Source organism: Aegilops tauschii, chromosome 7 (assembly GCF_002575655.3).
Source record: "Aegilops tauschii subsp. strangulata cultivar AL8/78 chromosome 7, Aet v6.0, whole genome shotgun sequence".
NCBI lineage: Eukaryota > Viridiplantae > Streptophyta > Magnoliopsida > Poales > Poaceae > Aegilops > Aegilops tauschii.
In genome coordinates this window covers 263,848,099-263,861,370 of record NC_053041.3, presented here as the reverse complement: position 1 = coordinate 263,861,370, position 13,272 = coordinate 263,848,099, and positions in this window count along the sequence as shown.

Below are 13,272 nucleotides of genomic sequence, written 5' to 3'. Positions count from 1 at the left end.
TCGGGGTTAACCTAGATCAGAAGTTCCGCCGCCGTAGGGCTTCGTAGCCACCGAAAACCAATCTAGACCCATTCCGGCACCCTGCCAGAGGGGTGAATCATCTCCGGTGGCCATCTTCATCATCCCGGCGGCCACCACGATGAGGAGGGAGTAGTCCACCCTCGGGGCTGAGCGTTTGTACCAGTAGTTATGTGTTTAATCTCTCTCTCTCTAGTGATCTATATCATGGGCTTTGTTAATATAGTCGGATTGAGTATTATGAATATGAATTTGCTTTGGTGTTATTCTAGTACGAACTCTAGGATAGATTGAACGGAAACAATAGCTTTGTGTTATTTTAGTACGAACTCTTGAATAGATCGAACGGAAAGAATAGCTTTGAGGCGGTTTCGTACCCTACAAACAATTCCTATCTTTTGTTCTCCGCTAATAGGAACTCGGGAGTGATTCTTTATTGTACTTTGAGGGATAATCATATGATCCAACTATGTTAGCACTGTTGAGAGATTGCACTAGTGAAAGTATGGACCCCAGGCCTTGTTTTTAAGCATTGCAATACCGTTTTTGTGCCCGTTTACTATTTGCTACCTTGCTGTTTTTATTTATTCAGATTATAAAAATATATTTCTACCATCAATATTACACTTTTATCATCATCTCTTCGCCGAAGTAGTGCACCTATACAATTTGCCATTGTATTGGGTGTGTTGGGGACACAAGAGATTTCTTGTATTTGGTTGCAGGGTCGTTTGAGAGAGACCATCTTCATCCTAGACCTCTCATGGATTGATAAACCTTAGGTCATCCACTTGAGGGAAAATTGCTATTGTCCTACAAAACTCTGCGCTTGGAGGCCCAACATGTGTCTACAAGAATAAAGTTGCGTAGTAGACATCAACATCCATTTGCCAAATTTCATAATCATAAAATGCGGCAATTGCTAACATGATTCGGATAGACTTAAGCATCGCTACGGGTGAGAAAGTCTCATCGTAGTCAATTCCTTGAACTTGTCGAAAACCTTTCGCAACAAGTTGAGCTTTGTAGACAGTAATATTACCGTCAGTGTCAGTCTTCTTCTTGAAGATCCATTTATTCTCTATGGCTTGCCGATCATCGGGCAAGTCAACCAAAGTCCATACTTTGTTCTCATACCGGATCCCATCTCAGATTTCATGGCCTCAAGCCATTTCGCGGTATCTGGGCTCATCATCGCTTCCTCATAGTTCGTAGGTTCGTCATGGTCAAGTAACATGACTTCCAGAACAGGATTACCGTACCACTCTGGTGCGGATCCTACTCTAGTTGACCTATGAGGTTCAGTAGTAACTTGATCCGAAGTTTCATGATCATCATCATTAGCTTCCTCACTGATTGGTGTAGGAATCACTGGAACTGATTTCTGTGATGTACTACTTTCCAATTCGGGAGCAGGTACAATTACCTCATCAAGTTCTACTTTCCTCCCACTCACTTCTTTCAAGAGAAACTCCTTCTCTAGAAAGGATCCATTCTGAGCAACGAATATCTTGCCTTCGAATCTGTGATAGAAGGTGTACCCAACTGTCTCCTTTGGGTATCCTATGAAGACACATTTCTCCGATTTGGGTTCGAGCTTATCAGGTTGAAGTTTTTTCGCATAAGCATTGCAGCCCCAAACTTTAAGAAACGACAACTTGGGTTTCTTGCCAAACCACAGTTCATATGGTGTCGTTGAGGGAGTCCGGGATTAAGTGGTCCTCGGGCGTCCGGACTATGGTATGTGGGCCGGACTAACGAGCTGTGAAGATACAAGACCGAAGACTCTCTCCCGTGTCCGGGTGGGATTCTCCTTGGCGTGGAAGGCAAGCTTGGCGCCTTGATATGAAGATTACTTTCTCTGTAACCGACTTTGTACAACCCTAGTCCCCTCTGGTTTCTATATAAACCGGAGGGCTTAGTACGTAGAGGCAAGAATCAAAATCATAGTCATACATGCTAGACTTTTAGGGTTTTAGCCATTACGATCTTGAGGTAGATCAACTCTTGTAATACTCATATTCATCAAGATCAATAAAGCAGGAAGTAGGGTATTACCTCCATAGAGAGGGCCCGAACCTGGGTAAACATTGTGTCCCCCGTCTCCTGTTACCATCGACCTTAGACGCACAGTTCGGGACCCCCTACCCGAGATCCGCCGGTTTTGACATCGACGTTGGTGCTTTCATTGAGAGTTCTGCTGTGTCGTCGTCAAGAGGTTCGATGGCCCCATCAATCATCTACAACAATGTTGTTCAGGGAGAAGTCTTCCTCCCCGGACAGATCTTCGTATTCGGCGGCTTCGCACTGCGGACCAACTCGCTTGGCCATCTAGAGCAGATTGACAGCTACGCCTCTGGCCATTAGGTCAGATTTGGAAACTTGAACTACGTCGCGGATATCCGCGGAGACTTGATCTTCGACGGATTCGAGACCACGGCAGCCGCTCCCTGTCACCGCGATGAACATGACTAATCTGTCATCGGACCATACCCAGGAGATAGTGCCTGTAACTGCTCTGGCCCTTGCTCCGGAGCAGATCGCGCCATTCGAGGACGGGAGGCTCAACCCTGCCATGGAAGCCGCAGACTCAGCAGCGTCGGAGCCGCACACAGACCCAACCTCGAGTGGGGTCTGTGTCACCGGAACCTCGGACTCGTTTCCAGCTACAGGTTCCTAATCATGTGCGTCCGCGCATGTCGAGGTTGATCAGGCATCGATCGTCGAATTCAGCTCCGCGGACATCTTCCGGCACTCGTCTTTAGGCGACGTGTTAAACTCATTAAAAACACTCTCCTTAGCGGGGGACTCACAACCGAATTATATCCGGTTCGAACTGGAGGCTGATGACGGAGAATTTCGCTTCCCACCCCCGCCCACTTCATAGCCACTGTCGAGGACCTAACCGACATGCTCGATTACGGCTCCGAAGACATCGATGGTATGGACGACGATGCCGGAGAAGAGGAGGCCCAAAACCCGCCGTTTACCGGACGTTGGATGGCCACTTCCTCGTATGATGTATACATGGTGGACACACCTAAAGAGAACAATGGCGACAACGAGAAGGATCCAGTCAAGGATAAACCTCCTGAGATATAGCCAAAACGCCGACGTCAGCGGCGCCGCTCTAAGTCACGCAGTGGAAAAGACAGCGATACCGGCACAAGAGAACATAATACTCCGGACGATGCCAAAGACAATGAAGACCCCGTTGAGACAACTTCCGAACAGGACGAATGGGAAGACGGGCAAGTTAGCCCTGATGAACAGGCCATACACAAAGACTCGGAGGACAGTAATTATCTTCCGCTCTCCGAGGATGAGGTGAGCCTCTGCAACGAGGATTTTATCGTGCCTGAGGAACCTCTCGAGCAGGAGCGCTTTAAGCGCCGGCTAATAGCCACTGAAAGGAGCCTGAAAAAGAAGCAGCAGCAGCTTCAAGCTGATCAAGATCTGCTCAACGATAGATGGACTGATGTCCTGGCAGCCGAGGAATACGGCCTCAAGCGCTCAGCCAAAAGTTACCCGAAGCGCAAATTGCTACCTCAGTTCGATGATGAGGCGCTGGAGCCCGTACCATCATCGCACAATGCGGCGGACCGACCACCACGTGGTCGGGACAAAGCGGCAACTCAAGCCGAATACCAGCCCGCCCCACCTCACCGTAAAGGCAGAGATAAAACAGCTCGGAGACATACATATGACCTGCGGCAGGACTTGGACAGTAGAGCAGGTTAGAACAGATCGATCTATGGATCACGGGGACGTGCCCCGGCACGGGACAACGGCTACCTAGCCGGATGCAATAATCATACTCACACCCGGGCCGAGAACCGCAGACGGACTCCCTCCAAGCTACGTCGTGATGTGGCCCGATATAGAGGCGCCACACGCCCCCTTTGCTTCACTGACGAGGTAATGGAGCACGAATTCCCAGAAGGGTTTAAACCCGTAAACATCGAATCATATGATAGGAGAACAGACCCCGCGGTATGGATCGAGGATTTACTTCTTCACATTCATATGGCCCGTGGCGACGATCTCAATGCCATCAAATACCTCCCACTAAAACTCAAAGAACCAGCCCGGCACTCGTTAAACAGTCTGCCCGAAAACTCCATCGGCAACTGGGAGGACTTGGAAGAGGCCTTCCTTGACAACTTCCAAGGCACATATGTTTGACCTCCGGATGCCGACGACTTAAGTCACATAATTCAACAGCCCGGAGAGTCAGCCAGGAAACTCTGGACTAGGTTCTTAACCAAAAAGAACTAGATCCTCGACTGTCCGAATGCCGAAGCCCTGGCAGCCTTTAAACACAACAGCCGGGACGAATGGCTCGCCCGACACCTCGACCAAGAAAAGCCGAAGTCCATGGCAGCCCTTACGACACTTATGACCCGCTTTTGCACGGGCAAAGATAGCTGGTTAGCCCATAGCAATAACAATGCAAGCGAACCTGGCACTGTGGGAGCCAGAAATAGCAATGGCAAGCCCCGACGCAACAGACACAAGCGTCGAAACAACGGTGATAATACCGACGACACGGCGGTCAACGCCGGATTCAGTGGCTCCAAGTCCAGCCAGCGGAAGAAGCCGTTCAAAAGGAACAATTCGGGCTCATCCAGCTTGGACCGCATACTCGATCGCCCATGCCAGATACACGACACCCCCGACAAACCAGCCAATCATACCAACAGAGACTGTTGGGTTTTTAAACAGGCCGGCAATTTAAATGCCGAGAACAAGGAGAAGGGGTCGCAAAGCAAGGACGATGACGAGGAGCCCCGTCCACCGAACATAGGGGGACAGAAGAAGTTTCCCCCTCAGGTCAAAATGGTGAACATGATATAAGCTACCCACAGCCCCAAGAGGGAGTGCAAGCGCACACTCAAGGACGTCTACGCGATGGAGCCAGTCACCCCAAAGTTCAACCCATGGTCTTCCTGTCCGATCACTTTTGATCGCAGGGACCATCCGACCAGTATCCATCATGGCGGTTCTGCCGCACTGGTCCTCGACCCAATCATTGATGGATTCCACCTCACGCGAGTCCTCATGGACGGTGGTAGCAGCCTGAACCTGCTCTATCAGGATACAGCGCGCAAAATGGGCATTAATACCTCAAGAATTAAGCACACAAAGACTACCTTTAAAGGAGTCATACCAGGTGTAGAGGCCCGCTGTACGGGCTCAATCACACTAGAGGTTGTCTTTGGATCCCCGGACAACTTCCAAAGTGAAGAGCTGATCTTCGACATCGTCCCCTTTCGCAGTGTCTATTATGCACTGCTTGGACAAACCGCATTTGCTCGATTCAACGCGGTGCCACACTACGCTTATCTCAAGCTCAAGATGCCCGGACCACACGGCGTCATAATAGTTAATGGAAACACGAAACGCTCCCTTCGTACCGAGGAGCACACCGCTGCTTTAGCAGCAGAAGTACAGAGCGGCCTTCTTAAGCAGAACCTTAATTCGACGGCCGAGCTCCCGGACACTGTCAAACGAGTTCGGACTACTCTGCAGCAGGACAGCCCAGCTCGTCAAGAGCTCGACTAGCAACTCGGCCTCCGTACCAGTCCGAACAAGCGGCGGTGTTCGTACCACGCATACATAACTACGCACTCAAAATACCATGGACATAGACTGACGCTTAACCAGATTGTGATCCATAATACGGCTCGACCCCTCCCTGGACACACATACTTTCACTTTTATTCTTTTATCCTTTTCAGGTTTCTTTTCCACAGGCTTTTTCTGACAACCTGATCATCGGTCCTCTCGACAGGATAGATACACCAAGATGGCAAGAAGCACTGACGTATGAGGGAATTTCTAGGTGGTCTCTTTAACGATCACTCTACCTGTTTTCAGGACCCGCACGCAGCTTTCCCTTGGTTGTGGCATGTTAAATAGCCCTGTTGCTTATTGCACTACCTGTACAAATATGCTTTGACGTATTAATCAAACTATAATGGAAACAATTTGCGGCCCAACTTCTGCGGCACCAGCTTACTACCCCCTTTTCTTTTTTTTGATATTCCTATCAAATTGCACCCGTACATTTTGGTACGCTTTAAATCTGCCAGGGGCTTCATTGCGACCCATAATACGGCAAGAAAGTCCGAACACTTTTTACAGTATAGTTCGGCACCCCGAATTTAGCATTATATGCATTGGCTCCAAATCATGTCTTTGGTCAATAGTTGGGTTGCCCGGCTCCTGTGCTTACTACCTTACATTCCGCTATATCGGCTAGGGTAGTAAAGGGAGAACTACTGCGATTGTGTCCTAGTTTATCCGGATGAGCACCTTAGTAGAGAAAGCCGAAAACTGACTGTCATGATGCGGCGTGAGCCGGTCAGCTCTTCGGAGGTATCAAATCTTTAGCGATTTTTTCCGCATTACGCGATGAATCGACTCTTACCCGATCAGGTGTTTACAACACCCTAGTTCGGATACTAGGGGCTGTGCCTACATTTTCATTGTGAAACTCCTATGGCTAAGTGAGGGTGATAAAGCCACATAGTCTGATTGCCTGGTTCGTTGCCCTAAAAATCTCCTTCAAGGACAAAACAATTGGATCAAGAGTGCTTAGATTCCATCCCGAACACCCCCGTACTACCTACGTGGGGGCTGAAGCCGACGACTGGCCAACTCTCAAAATTTCATAAAAATGGCCGCACAGGAGGTAAAATATTAACAAGCATTATATTACATAGCCGAACCTGTTTCATAATACAGGGCGAGATAACATAAATGTATTCATTCAAAGATTACATCTTTCGCACATTGCTCCGCTACAATGCGGGATCCCTCCAGGACATCACTAAAATATCGCTCGGGCGTGCGGTGCTCCTTGCCCTCGGGCGGTCCCTCGGTCGCGAGCTTGACGGCATTCATCTTTGCACACTGCACTTTGACACGGGCGATGGCCATCCGCGCACCTTCGATACAGACCGGCCGCTTGATGGTGTCAAGCCAAGGGCAGGCATGGAATAGCCGCTTCACGAGACCGAAGTAGCTGCTGGGTATGGCCTCGGCAGGTCACAGCCGGATTATTAAGTCCTTCATGGCCAGTTCGGCCACCCTATGCAGTTCGACCAGCTGTTTTAGCTGATCGCTAAAGGGCACCAGATGTTCTGGCGCAAGGTATTGCGACCAGAACAGTTTCTCCGTTGAGCTCCCCTCTTCGGCTCGGTAGAATTCAGCAGCATCAGAAATGCTGCGCGGCAGATCCGCAAACGCCCCTGGAGAACTCCAAATCCGGGTTAGTAAGAGATACCTCTTCTTCACATACTTGCTTTGCATAATAAAAGCCTTACCCGCCATGATTTTCTTGGCCACCTAGACTTCCTGGAGGGCGCCCTAGGCCTCAACCCGGGCCTCTTGTGTGCTCTGGCGAGCCTTGGTGACTTCAGTCTCTTGATCCGCAATATCGCGCTACAAGGACTCGCACTTCTTGACGGCGTCCTGGAGCTCCTGCTGGACCTCACAAACCCGGGCCTCATGTTTTTCATGGGTGGCTTGCTCCTCTGCCGCTTTCTTTTTGGCCTCAGCCAGCGCTTTCTTGAGGGTTTCCACCTCAGTATCCGCTCCTACAAATATCATGGCACTATGGTCAGCACAAGTCATTCATCCTTTTATGGTTATACACAAGGTCATCACATACCTTGCTTGTCCTCCAGTTGCTTTTTTACACGGCCGAGCTCTTCTTCGGCCCGGTCCAGACTCTGCTTTAGTCCGGAGACCTCAGCAGCATGTGAGGTTGCGGCCAGCAACAACGCCTGCTTATTCACATAATACATATTTAGTTAGTTTCCTGCGAAAATTACTTGATCCGCCTGCTTATTCACATAATACATATTTAGTTAGTTTCCTGCGAAAATTACTTGATCCTCTGTCCGGCTTTTCTTTTCGAATACCGGACAGTGTCTCAGGGGCTACTGTCTATACTATGACTTTCCTTTTTGCATCACTTACCTCAAAGCCTGTCAGCAGGCTGGTGCAGGCTTTCGTTAGTCCGCACTTAACGGACTGAACCTTCTCAACCACCGTACCCATAAGGATATAGTGTTCCTCCACAGTGAAGCTTGGCGCCCTAATATGAAGATTCCTTTCTCTGTAACTGACTTTGTACAACCCTAGTCCCCTCCGGTGTCTATATAAACCGGAGGGCTTAGTCCGTAGAGGCAAGAATCATAATCATAGTCATACAGGCTAGACTTTTTGGGTTTTAGCCATTACGATCTCGAGGTAGATCAACTCTTGTAATACTCATATTCATCAAGATCAATCAAGCAGGAAGTAGGGTATTACCTCCATTGAGAGGGCCCGAACCTGGGTAAACATCGTGTTCCCCGTCTCCTGTTACCATCGACCTTAGATGCACAGTTCGGGACCCATACCCGAGATCCGCCGGTTTTGACACCGACAGTCGTATCAACGGATTTAGATGGTGCCCTATTTAACGTGAATGCAGCCGTCTCTAAAGCATAACCCCAAAACGATAGCGGTAAATCAGTAAGAGACATCATAGATCGCACCATATCTAATAAAGTACGATTACGACATTCGGACACACCATTATACTATGGTGTTCCAGGCGGCGTGAGTTGCGAAACTATTCCACATTTTTTCAAATGAAGACCAAACTCGTAACTCAAATAATCACCTCCACGATTAGATCGTAGAAACTTTATTTTCATGTTACGATGATTTTCTACTTCACTCTGAAATTCCTTGAACTTTTCAAATGTTTTAGACTTATGCTTCATCAAGTAGATATACCCATATGTGCTCAAATCATCTATGAAGGTTAGAAAATAACGATACCCGCTGCGAGCCTCAACACTCATCAGACTGCATACATAAGTATGTATTATTTCCAACAAGTCAGTTGCTCGCTCCATTGTTTCGGAGAACGGAGTCTTAGTCATCTTGCCCATGAGGCATGGTTCGCAAGCATCAAGTGATTCATAATCAAGTGATTCCAAAAGCCCATCAGCATGGAGTTTCTTCATGCGTTTTACACTAATATGACCTAAACGGAAGTGCCACAAATAAGCTGCACTATCATTATTAACCTTGCATCTTTTGGCTTCAATATTATGAATATGTGTATCACTACTATCGAGATTCAACAAAAATAGACCACTCATCAAGGGTGCATGACCATAAAAGATATTACTCATATAAATAGAATAACCATTATTCTCTGATTTAAATGAATAACCGTCTCGCATCAAACAAGATCCAGATATAATGTTGATGCTTAACGCTGGCACCAAATAACAATTATTCAGGTCTAAGACTAATCCCGAAGGTAGATGTAGAGGTAGCGTGCCGACCGCCATCACATCGACTTTGGAACCATTTCCCACGCGCATCGTCACCTCGTCCTTAGCCAATCTTCGATTAATCCGTAGCCCCTATTTCGAATTGCAAATATGAGCAACAGAACCAGTATCAAATACCCAGGCGCTACTACGAGCATTAGTAAGGTACACATCAATAACATGTATATCAAATATACCTTTCACTTTGCCATCCTTCTTATCCTCCAAATACTTGGGGCATTTCCGCTTCCAGTGACCAGTCCCTTTGCAGTAGAAGCACTCAATCTCAGGCTTAGGTCCAGACTTGGGCTTCTTCACTTGAGCAGCAACTTGCTTGCTGTTCTTCTTGAAGTTCCCCTTCTTCCCTTTGCCCTTCTTCTTGAAACTAGTGGTCTTGTTAACCATCAACACTTTATGCTCTTTCTTGATTTCTACCTCCGCAGCCTTTACCATCGCGAAGAGCTCGGGAATTGTCTTATCCATCCCTTGCATATTATAGTTCATCAAGAAGCTTTTGTAGCTTGGTGGCAGTGATTGAAGAACTCTGTCAATGACACTATCATTAGGAAGATTAACTCCCAGTTGAGTCAAGTGGTTGTGGTACCCAGACATTCTGAGTATATGTTCACTGACAGAACTACTCTCCTCCATCATGCAGCTATAGAACTTATTGGAGACTTCATATCTCTCAATCCGGGCATTTGCTTGAAATATTAACTTCAATTCCTGGAACATCTCATATGCCCCATGACGTTCAAAATGTTGTTGAAGTCCCGATTCTAAGCCGTAAAGCATAGCACACTAAACTATCGAGTAGTCATCAGCTTTGCTCTGCTAGACGTTCATAACGTCCGGAGTTGCTCCTGCAGAGGGTCTTGCACCTAGCCGTGCTTCCAGGACGTAATTCTTTTGTGCAGCAATGAGGATAATCCTCAAGTTACGGACCCAGTCCGTGTAGTTGCTACCATCTTCTTTCAACTTAGCTTTCTCTAGGAACGCATTAAAATTTAAAGGAACGATAGCATGGGCCATTGATCTACAACAACATAGACATGCAAAATACTATCAGGTACTAAGTTCATGATAAATTAAAGTTCAATTAATCATATTACTTAAGAACTCCCACTTAGATAGACATCCCTCTATTCATCTAAATGATCACGTGATCCATATCAACTAAACCACGTCCAATCATCACGTGAGATGGAGTAGCTTTCAATGGTGAACATCACTATGTTGATAATATCTACTATATGATTCACGTTCGACCTTTCGGTCTCAGTGTTCCGAGGCCATATCTGCATATGCTAGGCTCATCAAGTTTAACCCGAGTATTCTGTGTGTGCAAAACTGGCTTGCACCCGTTGTATGTGAACGTAGAGCTTATCACACCCGATCATCATGTGGTGTCTCGGCACGACGAACTGTAGCAACGGTGCATACTCAGGGAGAACACTTATACCTTGAAATTTAGTGAGAGATCATCTTATAATGCTACCGCCGTACTAAGCAAAATAAGATGTATAAAGGATAAACATCACATGCAATCAAAATAAGTGATATGATATGGCCATCATCATCTTGTGCCTTTGATCTCCATCTCCAAAGCACCATCATAATCACCATCGTCACCGGCTTGACACCTTGATCTCCATCGTAGCATCGTTGTCGTCTTGCCAACTATTGCTTCTACGACTATCGCTACCGCTTAGTGATAAAGTAAAGCAATTACATGGCGATTGCATTTCATACAATAAAGCGACAACCATAAGGCTCCTGCAAGTTGCCGATAACTTTTACAAAACATGATCATATCATACAACAATTTATATATCATCACGTCTTGACTATATCACATCACAACAAGCCCTGCAAAAACAAGTTAGATGTCGGTGTACAAAAGAAGGGGCGCACCTTTGTACCCCTTCACCTGTGCACGGATAGTCGGAGCCGCGCCCACGGCTGCACCAAGCAGAGTAGGGGAGGTGAACCAAGGTAAAGCCAAAGCCCAAGACAGCCAAAGCAACGCCAAGGCCAAGAACACAAAGAAGCAGAGAGGCGAAGCAGGTTCCCCCGGCAAGACCCTTGCCGGGGGCAGCCTCAGCAGCCCCGACAAGACCCTTGCCGGGGGGGGGGGGGGGCTCGCCCACACCAGCGGAGCGCGCCACCCTTGAGCCCACGGTCTCCAACACCATCAACCACATTGGGCCAGGGCTCGGGAGGCACCTCCATGGTGGCATGCAGATCTTTGTGAAGACAAGGAATATTCAAGATCAGATGAGGATTAAAAGACAACGATCCTCGGCAAGATCCTTGCCGAGGAGAGCCACAAGACCCCCGGCAAGATCCTTTCCGGGGACGACAGCGCGGCATGGCAAGACCCTTGCGGGGCCACCCGGCAAGGCCCTTACCGAGGACGCTAGTAGGGCCACCTCCAGGCCCGCACCAGCCAAGTCTCCACCGCCGTTTGCATGCAGCTGCCAGCCCAACCACCTTGGCAGGCACCTGCGTGGCAACATGCAGCTCCCAGGCCAGCTCAACAAGCGCCTGCGTGGCGACATGCAGATCTTCATGAAGACCCTACCGCAGTCGGTGTCAAAACCGGCGGATCTCGGGTAGGGGGTCCCGAACTGTGCGTCTAAGACGGATGGTAACAGGAGGCGGGGGACACGATGTTTACCCAGGTTCGGGCCCTCTCGATGGAGGTAATACCCTACTTCCTGCTTGATTGATCTTGATGATATGAGTATTACAAGAGTTGATCTACCACGAGATCATAGAGGCTAAACCCTAGAAGCTAGCCTATGGTATGATTGTTGTTGTCCTACGGACCAAACCCTCCGATTTATATAGACACGAGAGGGGGCTAGGGTTACACAGAATCGGTTACAAGGGAGGAGATCTACATATCCGTATTGCCTAGCTTGCCTTCCACGCCAAGGAGAGTCCCATCCGGACACGGGACAAAGTCTTCAATCTTGTATCTTCATAGTCCAACAGTCCGGCTAAAGTATATAGTCCGGCTGTCCGAGGACCCCCTAATCCAGGACTCCCTCAGTAGCCCCTGAACCAGGCTTCAATGATGATGAGTCCGGCATGCAGATTGTCTTCGGCATTGCAAGGCGGGTTCCTCCTCCGAATATTCCATAGAAGATTTTGAATACAAGGATAGTGTCCGGCCCTGCAAAACAAATTCCACATACCACCGTAGAGAGAATAATATTTCCACAAATCTAATCTGCTGACACATTCTGCAGCATGGCATCATACCATGGCTCAGTCATTATTCGAACCGTTTTTCTCAACCAGCCACTACACATATTGCGAGGCAGTTTTCTTGGCACGTCTTGTCGAAGCAGAGATCGTGTCCCCTTATCACGGGATTCTCATCAATACGGGTGTGGGTAACCCAACCGCGCCATCAATTACGGTGCTTGGGGAATAAGCGAGTTTACCAGGTAGGTGGGGAGGCACATAGTTTCTTCCGCCCTTATAAAGGGACAAGGATTCATCTTTTTCACCCACGCCCTCTTCCTCCTTGCTCATCCATTCTTGCGCACTTGAGCTCCAGCACCCAAGTTCGCATTTTCTCCTCAAACCACTCCAAGCATGTCCGGAGCGGGAGGCAAGTGGATGGTCTCCTCCGTTACGGAGGAGGACATCACAAAGCTACGGGGAGCCGGATACCTAGTCGCGGACATCGCACATCGGCTGCCAGATGCGAGGCAGGTTGTCCCTACTCCAGAAGCCCATGAGAGGGTGGTATTTCTTACCCACTTCGTCCGCGGACTGGGATTTCCCCTCCACCCGTTTGTCCGCGGGCTCATGTTCTACTACGGGATGGACTTTCACGATCTGGCCCCCAATTTCATCCTCAATATCTCGGCATTTATCGTCGTGTGCGAGGCCT